Source organism: Pleurodeles waltl, chromosome 1_1 (genome assembly GCF_031143425.1).
Source record: "Pleurodeles waltl isolate 20211129_DDA chromosome 1_1, aPleWal1.hap1.20221129, whole genome shotgun sequence".
Classification (NCBI taxonomy): Eukaryota; Metazoa; Chordata; class Amphibia; order Caudata; family Salamandridae; genus Pleurodeles; species Pleurodeles waltl.
The window spans coordinates 991,406,235-991,427,878 of NC_090436.1; the positions used below are offsets into that span (position 1 = coordinate 991,406,235).

Genomic DNA, 21,644 nt, shown 5'->3' on the forward strand with positions numbered 1-21,644 from the left:
AAATTCCTGACTCTGTGCACCACATACCAGACATTCAGGGCCATATTTATACTTTTTGCGTTGGCGCAGTTGTGCGTCAAAAAATTTAACGCCGGCTAACGCCATTCCAAAGCGCCATGCGGGCGCCTTATTTATGGAATGACGTTAGCCGGCGGAGCTGACTGGTGTGCATCAAAAAAAAATTACCCACACCAGGCAGCGCCGGCGTAGGGGAAAATGGAGCTTGGGCGTCAAAAAATGGGGCAAGTCGGTCTGAGGCAAAAAATCTGCCTCAACCCGATTTGCGCCATTTTTTTTTACTCCCAACCCCCATTGAAATGACTCCTGTCTTAGCACAGACAGGAGTCATGCCCCCTTGCCCAATGGCCATGCCCAGGGGACTTATGTCCCCTGGGCATTGGGCATAGTGGCATGTAGGGGGGCACAAATCAAGCCCCCCTATGCCACAAAAAAAAAAAAAACATGACTTACCTGAAATTACCTTAAGTTCCCTGGGATGGGTCCCTCCATCCTTGGGCGTCCTCCTGGGGTGGGCAAGGGTGGCAGGGGGTGTCCCTGGGGGCATGGGAGGGCACCTCTGGGCTCCTTCCGAGCCCACAGGTCCCTTAACGCCTGCCCTGACCAGGCGTTAACAAATTACGCAAAAGCGGCTGGACGTCATTTTTTTTGACACGCCCACTCCGTGCGTCATTTTTGCACGGGAGTTTAAATAAGGCGCACATGCCTTGGAGTCATTTTTTAAACGGGAACGCCTACCTTGCATATCATTAACGCAAGGTAGGTGTCCACGCTAAAAAATGACGCAAACTCCCAGATCTTTGGCGCTAGACGGGTCTAACGCCAAAGTATAAATATGGAGTTAGCTTTGCGTCGGATTTGCGTTTAAAAAAACAACGCAATTCCGGTGCAAACAGAGTATAAATATGCCCCTCTGTGTTCACAGCATTGAGCACTGGGGGGCATATTTATACTCTGTTTGCGCCGGAATTGCGTCGTTTTTTTTGTGTGAACACCTCATACACTTCAACCAACTCTTTCCGCATAGGTCACACTGCAGCCACACACTTCTACAGCCAAATACTCAGGGCCGCTAGAAAGCCACAACAACACAATGTTGGCAATTTCGCTCTACACAATTTCCAGATAATATAATTTAGTTTAGGCAGCAGATTATACATCATTTTTAGGATGATCCTTTAAATGTATTATACAGTTACAAATGAAATGAGAGTAAACATTTTTTGAAGACAGATATTGGTCATGCTCTGTTTTTCTGCCTTGGTACATGAATGACTTGTATTTTGGAAATAAATATTTATTGTAAAAAATGTTAATTTACAAAATGTTTCTTTTCTTGAATAGGGATTTCCTCCTGTAGCTGGAGTAAGTATAAATTATGTGACAGCCTTAAATGAAGACCTTTAATATTTTTGCAGAAATAAAGCACATAGTATTTTGTATATTCAAAACATATGCATGTTGAACTTTACTGAATGATCTATGTGCTCATTCCCCATCCTTTAGGAGGTTACATATTTTGATTAGCCTACACGATGGAAGATTGTACTGGGGGAATCAGCCATCTTGACTATTATAGGGTTGTGTTATTATGTGTTATTGAACTAAAAAGACTAGTGTCAAGTTGGGATATAATTGGTATAAATAGAAGTAGCAAGAAAAAAACGCGTGTGTCTTACTTCTAGTGGTGTTAGAAATTGGGTCTCTGGTTGGTAGAGGTATGCACCCTGTCAAAGATGGGATCACAATCCTTGTAGGGCTAAGTCACAACACAACCTAAATTATCCTGTGCTCACCCTCTGGTAACTTGGAACAGAGCAGGTGGGCTTAACTTAGAAGGCAATGTGTAAAGTATTTGTGCAATGACTCATACAGTAACACAGTGAAAACACCACAAAACGTATTACACACCAGTTTACAAAATTAGTTCATATGTTTTTCTGAATAAAGTAAGACCAAAACAACCATAAGTGTAACTCCTACTCCATGACAAACCTCGTGCAACGTATAATGCTGGGTAATAAATTACAGAAGTACATCAAGTTTTTCCTCCATATCCAAATAGATTTAGAAATGCCTCAGCTTAACTCAAAATACTTTTGTATTTTAACTCAGTATAACGTGTCTTTCTCAGCAGTGTATTCTGTCAAGATGAATATGATCCTTGAATACAGTGTTCCTCATTTTATAGTGCATCAGTCATACCAAATGCGATTACTCCAAAGCGCAAAGTACATTTGTGCATTACTTTTGCATGGTTAGCACCACTGATTTACAAATTGGCTCAAGAAATGGTCAAATAATGCATGCAAAAATTTTGAGCACACATTATACAGTTATTTCATGTTTGCTCTCCAACTGCTAACAAAAACAAATTCAGGAAACAGAGGAGGTGAAGACAAAAAGTTTAAGGGTGACTCTGCAGCCAGGAACAAGTCCAATATGAACCCCCTTTACCCAAAAGCTAGGGTACACTAATCAATACCTTGATGGTCTTCCATGCTTAGGTGATAGACTATGGACAAGGGGCCTCTTTGGCAGTGGCACTTGTCAGTTCTATGTCTCGCTAAACCTAGTTGGATCCCTCTGTCAACACTCACCTGAGTCACTGGACTGACCCATGGAGAACCTTTCTCCTCACCTGTGGACCCCATGTGTGAAGCACCTAACCTTCACTTGCTCACAGATACATCCCAGTAAGCAGACAGTTCCACCATAGCCAAAAACGTGATGTGGCCCATTCTGCCACGTAAGGCTTCTGTCCCTAACTCAAGGAAAGCTGTGCCAATAAGGAGAGCAACCAACAGAGGTCACTGACACCTGTCAGTGTCAATGGACAGGCACAGAGCCATTCACTGCCAGGTGGAGGCTCCAAGCGGAGATGTTGGACTGTATGACCTGTGAGATTTCTCAGAATAGAGGTCATCTGACCTCGCTGAACATTGTTCAGGGGTGAGGCTTTCCACACCCTGACACTCTTTCTGAACCCCAATACCCTCCTTTTGAGCTTGGTTCTCCAGAACCACGAGCTTTTGAGGATATACTGGGCATCTGCCCCTCTCAGCTCTTCTAACACCGATGGCAACTCATTTCCTAGAACACAGTCAATGGTCATCAGGAGAATGAGTAAGACCTCCATACCCCACTCAAGGGACACCAGAGCCATAGGGAGGAAAAAGTCCTGTCCATGGGCCTGAGTTACCTTACACACCTGTGAGTTGTACTGATCTGTGGTATTCAACCTTTTCACTACCATGGTCTGGCAGGCATTGGTATGCCTCAGAGCAGTATTAGACGTTTAATTCACTGTAACCTGGTGGTAGTGATGACTCCCACCCTTAGGGATCGCAAGCTTACCCTCTGAGTCTATCCCACAACTAAGGCAGTCTTGGGTATGTTCTTCCACCTACCCTGAGGGACTACTTACCCCTAAGGCCACCTAGTCCACCCCTATGGAGTTCCAACAGTGGATGTTTTCTTAGCACAGAGGGAGGCCCCCTGGTTTTACCCTGTCTACAAACAATCAAAGCACCACAGAAATTGGGTGCCCAGGACAACTGCCCACTATAACCTCGTCCCTATTTCTCAGAGGCACCTCTTGGGGATCAGGGACTCCCTCTAGCAGAGGCCAACAGGGCTCAGGCAGGTCCAGTGGCAGGTCTAAATAGGTCTAGTTGCAGCAGGTCAGATGGGCTGTTATATGGAGGCCTCTGGAGCATTTATTTTCCCGGTACCTCAGAACAAGAGGTCAGCCAACTGACCCTTGGAGTCACACATGTAGCCTGGGGTGAAAGGAGCAGGTCCAGTCTTCCTTTGCAGACAGCAGGGCAATCCTCAAGCAGCTTGGCAGTCCTTTGAGGAACAAGAAATGCCTCAAGCAGCAGGGCAATCCTCTGGAGAACAAGACAAGCCTCAAGCAACAAGGCAGTCCTCTGAGGAACAAGGTGGCCCTTCTTCGGTAAGTATGCAGGTCCAGGAGTTTATTGAATAGTGGATTACTATGTCCAATATTTATACCTGGTGCCAGTCTTTGAAGGTAGGAAATCACTTGGGATATCCCCATATGCAGTTCTGAAAATGTTCTTACCATGCCCTGCCAGGGCTCCAAGAAGTACAGTGTTACGTTTCCTTGTGTGGTGCTGGAGGCAGTCCTTTGAAATTTGAGTAGAGCAGGGTAAAGCTCCACACCGAGCAATCCAGGCAGGGTAGCCCTCTCTGAGCTACACCCAAGGTCCTATTGATCACTATTTGGGCCCAATGTACATCCTTAATAAGGGAGCCATTAATAGGCCTAAGCAGCTGGAAACTCCTGGAAGCCCTTAGAAATGTTGGGCAGGAAAATGCCAACGTTCTAAAAGCGGCATTTTCAAAATTGAAATCTAAATTTCAACTTTGCCATTAATGAGGATTTTAAATTGCAATTCAATTTTAGTTCAAACATGAACTTTCTACCTTTTCCCAAGAAAATGTTAGCACTTATTTAATGTAATTGGGTAACCCAATGTTATCCCATGGGAGAGGTAGGCGTTACAGTAGTGAAAAATGAATTTAGGAGTATTTCACTACCAGAGCATGTAAAACTAACAAACACAGGCCACACTTTTTAAATACAATGCACCCTACCCTGTGGGCTGTTTAGAGCCTACCTTACGGGAGACTTAAATGCATTAAAAGGAAGGTTTAAGCCTGGCAAATGTTTTGTTTTGCCAGTCCAAATTAGCAGGTTGAAATGGCACCAGAGACTGCAGGGGCAGGCCTGAGTCATGTTGTAAAGTGCTACATTATTGTGTGTCACAATGAGTGCTGCAGACCAACAAGTAGAAAATAATTTACAGGCCCTGGGAACATGAAGTCCCACAAACTATGGAATTACATGTAAATTAAATGAACCAACATTACTATGTTTAAGGGAGAGAGCACAAGCACTTTGATACTGGTTAGCAGTGGTAAGATGCAGAGGTGAGGATAAATTCCGATCATTCGTCGCACTTCGCTGAGTTTTGGCACATGTAACACGGAGTTACAGCCAAATTGCACTGACTGTCATGTCGCAGAGCTTTTTCTCAAGCGTTGTTTGCTAACAGTAAATTGGCGTTGGACAATTGGCATCTCCTAGTGCAATTTTCGGGTGTGAGAAGGGCACCTACAGAGATATTCCCAATGCATGAAAACCTCCTAGAGCAGCAGTAAAACCAACTCTAGTAGCAGCGCCCTCTGATGTTCCATATGGTGCCATATTTGCTGATTTCTCAGCGCAGACCAAGCTCCTGGAGCTTAAAATCAGTGTAATGCACTGATTTTCCACCCGCTCCCAGAACTCTGCAGAATCTCAAAGAGCTTTTATGTACTAAACAGAATTCTGCAGAGTAAACCTCTGAGAGTTCTGCTCACCCCTAGTGACGTGCACAGAGTCCTAATGCCAACAAAAACAAATTCAGAAAGCAGGAGAGAGTAAGACAAAAAGTTTGGGGTAGCCCTACAGAGAGGGTCAAGTCCATCACTGGACAATTACTTTTCTTCATTGTGACTCCTTTCCAATGATCAACACATTTGAGAGTGCCGTGAAAAAAATCCGTTCAGAATACCCACTGTGCAAAATGTTCTCTGATATTTGGCTTAATATGACATAATTTTGGTCAATCTATAATAATTGAGGCTTTTAAATGAGGCACAAGACAACTGGCTTCCCATTTGAGTCATAAATATAATCATTAGTGCAGAGGGTGTTCAGATCAATACTTCTTAGCAAGGCCACTCAGTGAAATGACATAAAGTGATGAGATAAAGTGAAACATTTCAAAATACATTTGGTACAGCTCTAAATAAAGTGGCTGTCAATGACACTTGCAGCAGGGCAGGAGACCCAAGCTTAGCTATGAGCTTAGCTATGAGCTGTAATCCTTTATGGTGCTGCCCTTCCAGACAGGATGCAACATAGGTGGAGATATAGAAAAGTATGGGATATGGCCATCCCTGCCTCACTACAATTGCCCTATTAGCACCAGCAGCAAAGTGGAGATCCTTGGGTGTGTGGCACCTACCACTTGATCAGCTGCAAGCATGTCTTATCACTGTAGGTGCAGGTCTCATATCGAGGCTAACACATGCTTTGAAACATGCTGTGTGTGGCAACTGCCTAACCCTTAGTATGCAGCAAGGGGCCTTGAGAAAAATTGACCCAACCTCTGACAATCCTGCAATACAGCCTGCTCAGATCTTCACCTAGCTTATGATGGGTCAAGAACGTTCATGAAATGCACAGTATAAAGTGGGTTTATTAACTCAATAACTGTGCTGCAAACTGCACATCTTGGAAACACAAATGGTAGTCAACGCTCCAGGTTTCAGAACACTGTTGTATACTTCACTAACCTATACAGGTGTGATTATCTGGTTGTGCTGGGCCAGGAAAGAGTCATAAGTTCATAAGTTCAGACTGACCAAGATGGAGTATGGGCTGTAAAAAGAGATCAAATTAGGTCCGCAGAACAAAGCACCTTCAATCCTGTTTGTGTAGGTTTGGAAGATCCTGCTTTGAGGATTTATCACCCAGTGGCAGTTCGAGAGGCCGCAGGTGGTGACGTAAGGTTCTGCATCAGAGATGTGTTTTGCAGTGGCAGTTCTGATGAGGTCGTTGATAAGGCTTGTGATGGTAGATCCTGCATCGCTGTTGAGGATGCTGTTGTTGAAGGCTTGCGATGTGGTGTCCTGCGCCAAGGATGTGTTGTGCAGTGGCTGTTCTGACGCAGAACTGTGAGGAGATGCAATGCACTGTGTCGGTCCTGCCCAAGAGACCACAGCTGGACTGGCAAAGTACCTTCAGACCCACCTCCAAAGGTCCAGGACTGGGGTGGCTTCACTTGGGGGCAAGATTCACAGCAGGCAGTGTCCAGGTATGGGGTTCAAGGTGGTTGGAGCTTTTTCTGTCCCTGAGTCTCTGATCAGGAGGCCAACCAACTAGCCCTTGGAGTCACTCTAGTGGTATTTGGTTCAAGATGCAGATCCAGTCCTTTTCACTCTGACTGCAGGCAGCAGAGTGGTAGTCCTTCTTGCAGAGCAGCACAGAATTCCATCTGCGTTTTTCATAGGCCCAGAGGTGTACTGAAGAGTTGGATCTGAAGAACCAATATTTATACTTGGTGCCAGCTTTGAAGCAGGCAAAGGTTCTGGAAGGTTTCACCCCCAGAGATTTTAAGGAATTTCCTGCCTGCCTGCCTGTCCTAACCTCAGCTTGTTTGGAAGCACAGTAGACTGGTGTGAAACTCTTTGTGAGTGTTCTGAGGCTGAGTCTTTGTGATGTGCAAATGTGGTAGGTGACAGCTCAGCCCCTGGCAAGCCAGAGATGGCACATCTTGCCAACACCTATTCGCCCTTCATCTAACTGTCTGGGAGTGATACACAAAGCCCAACTGGCAGTTGCACCTAATCATATGACCAAGGCTACAAGCTTCAGGCACCAAATGTATAGCACAAGAAAATGCAAACTTTTTAATAGTGCCCTTTTCACAATTTTCTACGTAAAATCCAACCTTACAATTAAGAGGATTTTAAATTATATTTCTTTAGACACCAAACTCAATATTCCTTCCTGCCCCAATTGAAAGGTATCACTTATTAAATGTAATATGGTAACCCAATGTTATACTATGAAAGCAGTTGACCTTGGAGTAGCGAAAAACTAATTTAAGAGTTTTTCACGACCAGTACATGTAAAACTGAAACAACACACTTCCAACATTTAAATACACTGCAACCTGCCCTCTGGACTATGTAGTGCTTACCCTAGGGGTGTCTTATAGATATTAAAAAGGAAGGTTTAGGCCTGGCGAGAGGTTTATCTTGGCAGGTTGAAATGGCAGTTTAAAACTGATTGCACACAGGCTGCAATGGCAGGCCTGAGGCATATTTGACCGGTTAGTAAAGTGGGTGTTACAATTAGTGCTGCTGGCCCACTACTATCATTTAATTTATGGGCCCTGGGTACATGAAGTGTGGTACCACTTTACTATGGATAGATAAGTAGATTAAATGTGCCATTTAGCTGGTTACACCATGTTTTAAGGAGTGAAGACACACCCTTTAGGTGTGGTTAGCAGTGGTAAAGTGCAGAGAGTGCCAAATCTAATAAAACTAGATCAGCAAAAAAAAGAGAGGTAAGGCAAGATGTTTGGGGGATGACCACCCTAAGGCTGACAGGTCTAACATGTAGTATAAGTACAAATTGAGCTCCAAATTCCATGCAGCTTTACATATCAGAGCCTATAGTGGCTGAGTTTGCAAGATCATTCATTTTGTTCCTGTTCCACGTGCTTCCCAGGCTTTATAAATCCCTGGAAATCTAGTAATTGCAAAGGTGTGGAGTTAAAGAGGGTGACAATGGAACCCATAATTTCCACTGAAAAATTAGGTAGTACCAGAGAATTGGTAATTGTAGTTCCATTTCTCCTGCTATTCCCTTATTTGCCCCAGGGGTTTCACCTTGAGATTTTGATTGCTTCAAGCAACCTAAATCTGTGAGTGAAGCACTGCATATTTGCAGTGTTCCTGCAGACCTCATAATTCTGATGGAGTCAGTAACTAATGTTGCATGGCTCATTGCAATTAAAAGGTACCTCTTCCTGAGGCCCACAATGCTGCTAGAGGTCCTAATGAGACGGAAGTGCAGAAAGAGCAGCGTGATGTAGGCAGTTCTTAGAGGCACACATTAGGTACATTTTGTGGCAGGACAATTAAAGTTGCTTTATAAACATATGTACATGCTTTTAGATTAGACAAAAACACAATTTCAGACCGAGAGAGAAAAAGTGACTTGAAATTTGCTGTTATTGAATTATTAAAACATATGGAGCAAATTTCCAACTTTTCAAGGACTCACAAAAAAATCTCTGAAATACTCTTCGAAAACTATGTGAGTGACAGTTTTCTGGTGTATTTGCATGCATTAAGAGTGTTAATGCAGAATTTCTACAGGTGGAAACGTTCTGCTCAAAGAAATTTGTTGCAAATATGCATTAGCACAATTTCCTTTTTTATGTTTGTCCCTCCAGCTGTTAAAAAACCCCTGTTCTATATTGACACTAATAAAATGTTTTTACCTCCACATTTCAATCTTATTATCACATAACGTCTTGTCTATAGCAACAGTATCGTTGTGTGCATTTCCAGGGTGGGAATGATAAGTAAAAGTATTATAAACAGCCTTAAACCTCTATGGGAAATTCACCTAGTTTTGCAAATAGAACCACCAGAAATGACCTCAAGATCAACCATGACCCTAAATGTAAGACTGAATATTCTACCTTACTGGCAGAATTTCTGCATTTGAAAATGACATTTGTGATGGAACAATTATGATAATCTTCATTCTTTCATTTATAACTGAAATGTTCTCTCACAAATTAATTTTAAGTTTAAATTCTCTTTATTTGTTGTAATTTGGCTGTACCACATCCTTTGAGAAATAAATGATTCATCATCTCCAGCCACGTTCCCAGATCATCACTAAAATTCAGCATTTCTCTGCTGTTAAGTACTGTTCCTTTTGGCGAAATGTAAGTGTTTTGCAAAACCCAATATTATTCTGTAATTGTATGAATGTTTTATCCAGGTGAACATTATATTATATAGTATGCCTTGTGCAATACAAACCACGAGTTTATGAGCCTAATACTGTCAAAAACAGTCTGACTAAATTGAAATCTTGTTTTGTTCCAGAAGTAAGACAGCGGATTTGAACTGGTAATTGTCTTTGAGCCTTGCAGGTGAGTAACACATCGTACATTTCCTGTCTACCTCCGCACAGATTAGCCTTTCAGATGATAAATCCTCTGTACAGCAATCATATTTTTCATACGAGGAGAAAACAAGTATGTAATATTTTTAAATGAAAACTTGCTGGTTCTGGATGGCATTTGCATAAAGTATCCAGTACGTAGTCATCGGACTACACAAATAATTGATTTGTCTGGGCAACAGCGGATAGAAACATTCCCTCTAGTGAAACTGAAAAGACCATTCGAACAATTTCTCCTTTCTGGCTCACTTTCCACTAGGCCAGCGTTCTCTAGACACTGGTCTAAAATAACGTACACTAACTTTGTAGAAGAAATGCACTGGACTCCTTAGCTTCTAGCGGACTTTTTTGCGACCTCTGACACCTTAGTAGGTTGGCTTATTTCTACCTTGGACTCTCTGGCACTGTTTTTTCTCAAGCATGCATTTTTAATGCATTTGTTATGACTGGAGTGCGAGCTCGATAGTAATTGCTTTTAACTATCAAATCAGAAGCCCATCTTGGGATCAAGCTGTATCAATGTGATAACTAAATAGCAATAAAGAGGTTTATGTTCAGGGTGTACACGTCATTTTGTGAACATGATCAAATCCACTAGTAGAGCACACAGAATCTGTATCACCAGTACCAACATCACGCAACCATTACTATCATTAACAATACCACCAACACCATTACCAGCCTCAATACCACCACCATGAAGACTACCACCAACAATACTATGACTATAATACTGACACCACCACTCTTAAACTGATACCACCACAATACTACATATACCACGAACAGCACCACCGAGACCACAATCAATATCATCAATATTGACACCAATACCACCAGCTGTGTACCATCATTAATCTTGCCAACACTGCAAATACCACTACCAATTCCATTAGCAAGATAGCCATTAATACCGCCAATAATATTACCAGCTCCATCAGCACCATGGAATCACCAATACAGCCACCACTGCATATACCACTGATTCCACCACTACCAATACAACTACCACCAGAGTAAAGCAGTACCATCACATACCACCATCAGCGACACCAATACTAACAACAATGCCACCAACAAATTACCTCCACCAATACCATAATCACTGCAAATACCACCACAGTCAATATTTCAAAACAAACACTCCAGCAACCCTCCCCAAAACACCTACAATATCACTAATGTCATCACCAATACCGTCACCACTAATACCACCAACATTACTAGCATCATCAATAGCACAAATCACCAACTAAGACTGCACCACTATCTTCAATAAAACGAACATCAATAAAATCACCAATAACAATGCCACCAGCAATACCCCCATCATGCTACAACTACCTCCACCTTCATTGGTAGTACTGCAATACCAAACTACTAATACTACTAACACTAATATTGCCAGCACCACTTGCTAATACCATCAACCCCACCATTACCAATTTTACTACCACCAATTCAATCACTAATACAAGCAATATCACTATCACCTATAGAACCTCCACTGCAAATACTACAGCACCATTAATATCAACAATCCAACCACTACAATAACAATACCCCAAACAATATCGCACTACCAATGCTGACTCCAATTTCATCATCTCCACCAGAAGCACTACCACCCCCACCAAGCATAGGGAAAGGCAATAAGTCTGGTTTTAGTTTGCCATTGCCTGGAGGTTTTTCTTCATGTATATGTCTCCTTTTTTTGTCACATTAAATCCAAACCTATTTGCCTTGTCAATGCTGATTTTGCTACACTGTTGGCAGGTTAGATTATGACTCACCCAGATTTCTGAGGTGTCTCAGCAGCAAATCCACCTCTCATTTACAAACTCAATAGGTTTCAACTGTGAACCCTATTGCCTTTTCCAATGTTTTTCAATAGAGAATTCAAACCCTGATTTTCAAGAGCTGAGCAAAAATTGAGGGGCTGGCGAGAATATACATAAAAAAAGTATGTAGCTGGGGTTTGAGAAAACAGTGAAGAGGTGGCAGTGGTACACACAATCACAAGAGTAACATGCAAAGGAGCATATACTCTGAACAGGCGTTACATGGGCAGAACTGGAGGGAAATGACATGCGCTGAGCCCGAGGAGGGGCACAATGGCTATGGAATTTCAGTTGGACATCAGAGGATCTAAATGAGCACAGAAAATGTTGACTATAACATAGTCCCTTTAGGATCACTGACAGAATATTAGAAACAAAATTATTGTGTGGACAGAATATTGTGTCAAGTATATCAAGGACCAAAATATCGAGAAGGTATACGTGCAAACAGGTAAGTAAAGGTTCACTATTCTTAACTCCACATCTATGCACCTATACATACATATGTATACATACATATAAATGTATATATACATCGAAGTGTATATATAGTAAAACTTTACTTAACAATAGAAAGTTACCTTCATGATATGTTTGTGCTCGATATTTTTGACACAATATTTTGTCCTACGATATTGTTGGTTCCAATTTTCTGTGTAAACACCTCTCATTAAGAGGGGAATGCAATGGCATTGGTTACACAATGGAGCAGATTCTGTGCGGAGGGGAACAAGCAGTAATAATGTGGCTGGGAGAAATGGACATGAGAAGGACCGGGAACAAACAGGGGCCAAGATTTACTAGAATCTGGCACATCAGCACTTTTGTTGAAGATTTGTTCCACCCTCCCCACGCCACTTAACGACACCATGGGCCCGCCGTGTTGTAAATACGGTGCACCATGGTGCATTTTAGGCCAATAGTGTCAACAGGTTTGACGTTATCGTGGCATTTTGCTGCACAAGCGTCAAAGATTTTGACACTAGTACATCAAAGTGCAAGGAGTCCTACTGAATTAAATGGGTGCGTCCTTTTAATGCCTGCTTTGAGTTTGTAGATTTAATTGCGCCATTGTGTGGCCCTCCTAATGCTGGAACCCTTGCATATATTGTACCTGGCACAGGCATAATGTGGTGCAATGAGTAGCAAAGTGGTGCAATGCCTGCATTGCGCCACTTTGTAATTAAGGCATGGTGATTTTTGCCTCGTTGAGCCACATTAGCATCAATAAAATGACTCTACAATGGCATAAGGAGGTGCTAGGGCCTTGTAAATCTGGCCCAGAGTTGCTATTGTAGTATCGATACGCAGAACTGGGAATACAGTGGGGACGCATTGCAACGACAAATTTAGTCAGGTAGAATGTTTATAAAATCCAATCAAAGTCGAGCACATTTGAAGTTATGGATACTGTGGAAAATGAAGAAACAAAGGGTAAAGAGAAAGAGTGTGACAAAACTACAGTAACATTATGCAGAAGTACGCAAACTGCATGTACATCAGATTGTGCTATATTTTAGCGTATAATACATCCTTGCAGCAGTTCTTAGTGCAAGGACGGATTTGACCAAAAACACCATTGTTAGAATTGGGGTCTTTGGTTGCCAGTCAGGTCCAAGCAAGGACCCTCACTATAGTCAGGGTAAAGGAGAATCACCCTCAGTTAACCCCCGCTCACCTCCTTGGTAGCTTGGCACAAGCAGGCAGGCTTAACTTCTGAGTTTAGGTGTAAAGTATTTGTACCAACACACACAGTAACTCTGTGAAAACACTACAAAATGACACAACACAGGTTTAGAAAAATAGAAAATATTTCTCTGAAAAAAACAAGACCAAAATGACAAAAACCCACCATACACAAGTCAAGTTAGGAATTAAAAAGCAAAAACAGTCTTAAATCCTTTAGTAAACAGTAAAAACACTGTTAGCGTTGAAAAGTACCTGGATAGCGCCAAGATAACACGCATGGACGAGTTTGCATCGAAAAAGGTTAGCGATGTGTCCATTTCTCACCTGCAAGAAAGTTTGTGCATTGTTTCTCCTTCTCTGGTTGGGTCGGCATGCATCCTTTTTCCACTCTGCAGGAGAGGGATGCATCGATCTAGGCAAGCACTCGGGCCGGGCAGGCGTTTCAGCATTTTTCCGTGCCCAGAAGGGTTTGCGTCAAAAATCCTGCCGCACAATATCAGCAAAACCGCACAAGGTGGGTTGCAACGTTATCAGCCTCCGTCAGTGGGTGTTTCGTGCCGTTTTTCTAGCTGCATGTGTCGATCTTCCAGCAGCGGTGCTGGTGGAGCATCGATTTCTGCAGCGAAGACGCCGACGCGTCATTTTTCACACACGTCACAGAAAGTGCGTCAATATTTTTCCCACACTGTGGTCTGTGTTTGGATTTTCGGTCTTGGTCTGCCAGCTTCACCTTCCAAGGCCCCATGAACTGGATAGAGCACCACTTGGCAGGGCAGGAGACTCAGCAGAGAGTCCAGGTGCTGGCAGGAGAAGTCTTTGATGGCCCTGAGTCTTCAACAACAGGAGGCAAGCTCAATTTCAGGCCCTTGGAGATTTCTCCACAAGCAGGAATGCCAACAAAGTCCAGTCTTTTTCCACTTTCACCAAGCATAAGCAGCAACTGCAGGATAGCTCCACAAAGCACAGTCACAGGCAGGGCAGCACTTCTCCTCAGCTGTTCAGCTCTTCCAGAGGCAGAGGTTCCTCTTAATGTTCAGAAGTGATATAAAGTCTGTGGTTTTGGGCGCCCTTCTTATACCCATTTTGGCCTTTGAAGTAGGCTTACTTCAAACAAAAGGGTCTCTTGTTTGTGAAATCCTGCTTTGCCCAGGCCAGGTCCCAGACACACACCAGGGGGTTGGGGAGTGCATTGTGTGAGGGCAGGCACAGCCCTTTCAGGTGTAAGTGACCACTTCTCCCCTCCCTACTATCACAGATGGGTCATCAGGATATGCAAGCTACACCCCAGCTCCCTTTCTGTCACTGTCTAGAGAGAGGTGCAAACAGCCCAACTGTCAAACTGACCCAGACAGGGAATCAACAAACGAGCAGAGCCACAGAATGGTTTAAGCAAGAAAATACCCACTTTCTAAAAGTGGCATTTTCAAACACACAATCTTAAAACCAACTTTCCTAAATGATGTACGTTTAAATTGTGAGCTCAGAGACCCCCAAACTCCACATGTCCATCTGCTCCCAAAGGGAATCGACGCTTTAATCATATTTAAAGATAGCCCCCATGTTAACCTATGAGAGAGATAGGCCTTGCAAAAGTGAAAACCGAATTTGGCAGTGTTTTACTGTCAGGACATATAAAACACATTACTATATGTCCTACCTTAATCATACACTCCACCCTGCCCTTGGAGCTACCTAGGGCCTACCTTAGGGGTGTCTTACATATATGAAAAGGGAAGGTTTAGGCCTGGCAGGTGGGTACACTTGCCGAATCGAATTAACTGTGTGAAAAATGCACACACAGACACTACAATGGGAGGTCTGAGCCATAGTTACAGGGCTACTAATGTGGGTGGCACAACCAGTGCTGCGGGTCCACTAGTACCATTTGATTTACAGGCCCTGGGCACCTCTAATGCACTGTTCTAGGGACTTACCAGTAAATCAAATATGCCAATCATGGATATCCAATCAAAAACACAATTTACACAGAGAGCATATATACTTTAGCACTGGTTAGCAGTTGTAAAGTGCTCAGAGTTCTAAAGCCAACAAAAACAGGTCAGAAAAAATAGGAGTCATGAGGCAAAAAGACTGGAGATGACCCTGCAAAAGGAAAAAAATTCTAACAACCACGAACAGCTGCTTGTGTTCTGTTGTTCTGCTGCTTTTATTGTAAGTGTTTACTGCGAGTGGCGCCATTGCACAGGATTTGCAAATAGGAAATGCAATGTAAAATTCACAAAATAACAAGAATGATGCTGTATTCATTTGAATTTCGCCCTGGCCTAGTAAAGGGTACATTCCGATCAAGGAGTATCAGCAGCAGAATTCAGGAGGAAACAGTAAGCAGGGGATGCAGTGGGTTCACAAGAAAAGTGATGGATACTATGGGATACACATGATGTAGATAATGAAATGGGGTTATAGTGTGAGGATAGGTTGCAAGGACACACACAGTCTGGTGTGCAGGGGCACACATCTGGAATGAGGCCAGGTAAGTAGTGCATGGAATACTGATTCTGCACCTTTTGTATTAAGCTACAGGTCCTTTTTGTGGTTCACTGTGTGACTGTCCTGAAAACCACCATAGAATGTGACACATACTCCTGATGAATATCACATTAGCATTTGCGTAAAGAAAGAAAAAGTTAGGCTCCCAGTATATTTTGTCCCCAAAATGCAATTTTAATGATTGAATCACATTCTTTTTTAACATTTCAAAGTGCTGAAGCTGCTATGTTTACCAAAATATTTATTTTGACTACTGACAGATCTCCATGAGCCTAGAGTCTTACTTTGGGTAAAGAGAGCTTCTTACATGCATTAAGTTCTACAAATATGTTCCTTTTCCAAATGTTCTACTTGCTCTTCTCCTGGATCATGACCTTCTGATTCAAAGAATTGTGAACCTCTGCTATAGAAACATGTTTGTGTCAGACCTGATCTTTTCCTTGATCCTATCATGGATTTGCCATATCCTAAGAAGAAATCATCATTAGTCTCCCCTATCTGAAATTTCACCCATTCTATTAACAGTATGGACCTGCCTCTGTGATACAACATGATCTTGGAGATTAATATAATTTGCTTTTTTGATGATCTTGTTGACAAATGTTATGTGAACAATGAGTGAAGGGTCTAGTGTGAATGTGTTAGGAATGGGAGCATCTGGTCTGTCTTCTGAGAAGAACCATTGTGTGACAAGACACTTGCAATGATGAGTAGTAGTGAAAGAGGCTCCCTGGTGAGACCTTTCATCAAACAAGAAGGAGGAGGCTTTGAGGGACTTGTGTGTGTCCACAAGATGCATAAGACAAAGGGATTGGAAGCATGACCATTGCATCATACTATGAGAAGTGGTGGGTCAAAGAGTAAGGCAGGCTTGGTGTTGCGGAAGTGCTTTTGGATGTTCCGTATTTATTCTCTGAAGAGGGTGAATGTCATTGTACTGTGGAGTGTGGTTTAGGCATGAAGTTGACGCAGTTCCTGAACGTTCAGAAAAAGATTTGCTTTTGTTGGCAGCTTCATTTAGACCCTTGGAATGTACTTGTCTTTGGCTGATGTGATGAGTTGTATGTTGCATCTCAAGGCTTTAGTAGTGTGAGATCATTAAGGGGTGTATTTTCCTTCCATTTTCCTACTCAACTGCAGATCAAATTTTGTTGTCACTGTGGTCCTTGGAGCACCAGGATGCTAAAGGTTTTGGCTTGCCCAGGGTCAGACTGGCCTATAGGGCAATCAATCAGTACTTGATGGGCTGGTCTGATAAATTAGTAAATGAGCTGATTTTTTAGCAGGTTGAGGGCCTGTTTTATGGTCTACTGGGTTATTTTTTAATGTTGATTTCCCTGATATTACCACAAACTTTGCCTGCAGCAAACACAAATGTATGCAGTCTCACAAATCCTGCAAAACACCCATGCAGAATGTTTTAAAAGTTCAAAATTGTCCTGATTTGAGAATGTGGACCACTTTTTTAGCTATCAGATTCTCGAATTGGACACTTTTATTTTGGTGACCAGGACTACGTTGTCCCCGTCCGACCCTGGGCTTTCCCATGTATGTTTGTGTTGGAGCATAGGTCTTCACATGGGTTTTCATAAAAGTGTTTAAGGATGTTGGTGTCAGACTGGGGTTTTTTAAAACTCACAACAGTGAATTCCAGTGAGATTTTAGATATGAATGCTGCAATCCATCTCATAAACTACAAATCTGTTGTTATCACCTCAGTGTTTAGATGACCATTACTCATTCTTTCTGATATCTCTGTATTTGACTTAGTAGACTATAGTGCTCTTTTAAAGATCAATTAAATTGTATGGGCTTCTCTAACTCACCACTTGCATTGTCTTAGGTGATTCTTAAAAGGTTGTGATATTTTGTCAGCTTCAATCATCTTTCTGTCCTTTTACTTTTTGACTTGCACATAGAGCTGCTGGAAAGCTGTATGAGGAGTCTGCTTCCTTTCATCAACTTGTTGATAGAATCTGTCCTCCAAGAGTTAAAAACCATTAGAATCTCTGTAACTTGAATGCTGGATAACTAATATGTGTTCAAGCTCAACCTTCTGGGAGAAAATACATTATACCCAGGTGTCAATGAAAACATATGATTCACATTTCCTAGCAAATAGAGTTGCAAATATAGTTGTAACTCTTTACATTGGCCCTTCATTCCCCTGTCAAAATGTTTGTACTAGTGGAAATTACAGTTGGCCAGTTAGAACTGGTCTCTTCTAGACCTAGTCAAATTTAATGTTGAAATATAATATTGTCACTTCTTTTCAGAGTTCTCCTTGCCTTTCCACTGGATAGTTTTAAAATTGATTACCTAAAAATGTTCCCACAGCATATAGTTCCTGCAGTCACAACCCACCAGCATATTAGTGGAATAGTCTAATACTGTTCGTTTTAAGTACATTTCATAAACGTAGTTAAATCCAGCTAAGGATTTTTCTATCAATGTCTTCTGGACTGTGACATATAGGCCATAATTTTCATTACTGACAATCTTATAAGCTCCCTATACCATTCCATTTGATTCAAAACATATTTCTGGGCCTTTCACTTAAAAATCTATTTTGTTTGGATAATAAACATAAACTGCTAACATACAGTATGGGGATTATTATCCCTTTATTCCTTCCCAGACCTTGCCTTTCCAAGGTATCAACCTAGATCTTCTCTTTTTGGTGCCTAGGGCCTGGAAGTGTCATCTAGGGGGGAGCAGTGGAGGAGTGACTCCTATATTGCTTCCTTTTAAAACGAATAAGAAATTATGGCCCTCATGATGGCATTGGCGGTAAAATCTGCCTACCGCCGTGGCGACGGCTGCCAAAAGACCATCGTCGCAGCTACCAGCTGTCTGCCGTAGTATGGCCACAGGCAAATTTTTGCCAGAAGGATGGCGGAAATACAGCGTTGGCCATGCCGGTGGATGGCGGTAAGGTGGTGCTGCTGCCACCAGCAGCGCCACGGCAGTAGACCGCTGCCGGCCGTATTATGACCCATAATGCGGCCTGGCGATGTTCTGCTGGTGGATGCTGCTGCTGGCACCAGCGCCCCGTCCCGTCTCCTGCCGCACAACCCCCTGAACAAAGGTAAGTGAGGTCTCCGACAGGGGGAGTGAGGGGTGTTGTGTGGGTGTGGGTGTGTGTGTGTGAATGTTTGTGCGTGTGTGTATGCAGGTGTGTGTTTTGTGTTGGATGTGTGTGCATGTATGGAGGTGTGAGTGCCTGCATGTTATGTTGTGTGAATGCGTCTGTGTGTATGTATGAAAGTGCGTGCAGATGTGGGTATGAATGGATGTATGCATGCGTGGATGCATGTGGGAATGGGTGTGTGTTTGTGTCTGTGAGTGTGAAGGGGGGGTTTGGAGAGGAAGGGGGGCTAGGGGGAATCTGGAGAGGAGGGTGGCAGTGACAGGGAAGGGATTTCCTGTCACTGATAGTGCCCACTGCCATGGTTTTCGTGGCGGTAAGGAAACCACGGAAACCATGGCAGTAGGGAGGGTCATAATCCCGCCGGCAGTACAGTGACGCCCGCTGGGCTGGAGATTGCTATCTCCAGCCCGGCGGCTGTTACCGCCGTGGCGGTTGGTGTGGTACATTGGCGGTTTGGTGTACCGCCAGCCTGTTGGCAGTACTTTCCACCATATTACCGCCAACAGCCAGGGTCGTAATGAGGGCTTATATTTCTTTTCATCCCTATTACCCATCTAAATCTTTTTATAAATTATATTTTTAGAGTATGTTTATGTTTCATTAGTAGGGCTGATATATTTATTTCACCAGAAGCTGTTCATTACATTTCTCCTCCCAGAATATTATACTAAACATTCAGCAGTCACATGGAAAAATAGAACAGATTCAATTAGATCATTGGTAGAATGAAAGGAAATACCTACCAATCGATTCTACCAGCAGCTTTATTTGGAAATGAAAAAATATACAATTCTGGTTTTAAGCTCGGGAGAGCCCCTGGTTTCCTTTTCTGCAGGCAGTGCTTGCATGACAAAGAGTTTTGAGTGCTTTACAAGTATAAATATGATAACAATGAATTCTAAATGCTGAGGATATATGATGCATGTGTTTCTATATAAAGTGCTTTTTTTTATCAAAAAACATGTATCTCAAACATCACACACATGTTTATATCAATTAAGGACATACTGCATAAAACATCAATAACCATGTCTTTTTAAATTATTCTGTTCGTAATCCTGCTTCTTTAGCCCAGATATTTATTTTGATATGATACTTTTTTTTTATTTTTTGTAGATATCGAGCATACATCCATTTGCCATTCACCACGGAATCCACAAAACATCACTTGGATGAAAAAATATAAACTACATAACTCAAAAAGCTACTGTGCTGTGGGCATTATGTATGCATATATTACCTGATGATACAGGATTCACATGTGCACTATTTATTTGCTTGTTTCATGACAATCCTTTCCTTGCAATAATGACATTATAATCCATGATTCGTGTAATTCTAATGGTTTAAACTGCTGTTAATGTGTTCAATAAAACTATTGGTTGAAGATTTCTTGTTTATAAATATTTTTGGAAAGTGGATAATTGATAAGGGCAGGTAAGTACCTACACTTAGCAATAGGCCACTAACACCCACTTAGGTCCAGTAAGGTCTCAATAAATTAATCCCCACTCAACCCTTGGTAACTTGTCAACGAGCGACAAGGCTTAATTTAGGAGACAGGCGTGTAAAACCATTTAATATCATCAAAACAGTAAATAAGTAAAACACAAAATATAATAAAAATCCAGCACCAATTTATGAAAATAGATTATATTTGTATCTTTAAAATGACACCAAAATGATTGACATCAGATATACATTTTTAAATAATTAATGTTTTCTAGCACATAGTTTGAGGATGACTGGAATGGAGCCCTGCTCGGCTACAGCAAGCAGGAGGCTTCAATCAAAAGTTTATCCTCAGACTTAGGCCCTCATCATGACCCTGTCTAGTAAGGGCCAGGGCCACGGTGGCGGTCTCACCATCGACAGGCTGGTGGTGAAGACTACAACATTATGAGTGTGGGGAGTAAGCCCCTGCCAACCCTCCACATCCCCGCTCAGACTGCCAGGGTGGTTGATACTTTCTATTTTTTTTTAAAAGGGGGGGGAGTCCCATGGCACACTCCTGGGCCGCACTTGGTTCCGGGGACCACCACCTTCCTGGGGCCCCCCATGCAAATGGAAGGAGGGGGCCTTGCATCTCCCCTTCAGGAGCCCTACATGGTCCTAGTGACTGACACTCCCCAGGGCTGGCTCCTGATGCGTCCCAGGGTGCCCACCCCAGGACATAGCTGTTTGGTTTCGCTTGAGAGGATTTAGACAGCTCCCACCAAGGAGAAGCAAACACTCAAGTTCCAGCGGGTGGGAGCTGTCAAAGTGCTCCTGCCTGCTGGAAGCGGAGGTTTCATCCCTTTCCCTGCCCAAAGACATGCAGGCAGGGAAATGATTGCTCTTGCACAGAGGGAGCTGCATGTTTAGCAACTCCCTGTGTGCAATAGTAATGCCAGCTCCTGCAGGAGGCAGGGAGCAGGCTGGGACCTCGCAGGCCTTGAGGCTCCCCCAGCGGTCCCGATCCTGCACAGTGGGTGCCAAAGGGCATCAAGGAGACACGGCCAGGCCCTGGAGTATGGAGTCTCAGGGGCTGAAATCCGCCTGGGGAGGGGGACCGCACAGCCATTAAATGTGTTTTTCTCAGTGATTCCATATTGAAAAACTATCTGAAATCCTTTGTGGAGGTGAATGCATCATTAATCTA

The 21,644-nt window shown here is 42.8% G+C and overlaps 1 long non-coding RNA gene across 1 annotated transcript in view; it reads left to right on the plus strand.

The window, feature by feature from the left end:
* The window catches only part of LOC138285771 (uncharacterized), a 95,964-nt gene extending 75,574 nt beyond the window's left edge, over nucleotides 1-20,390 (plus strand). Inside the window, exons 7-9 of the long non-coding RNA XR_011201646.1 lie at nucleotides 1,363-1,383; nucleotides 9,733-9,779; nucleotides 20,120-20,390. This is a non-coding gene — a long non-coding RNA (uncharacterized lncRNA). The remainder of the gene's footprint in view (nucleotides 1-1,362; nucleotides 1,384-9,732; nucleotides 9,780-20,119) is intronic.
* Nucleotides 20,391-21,644: the final 1,254 nt, after the last annotated feature.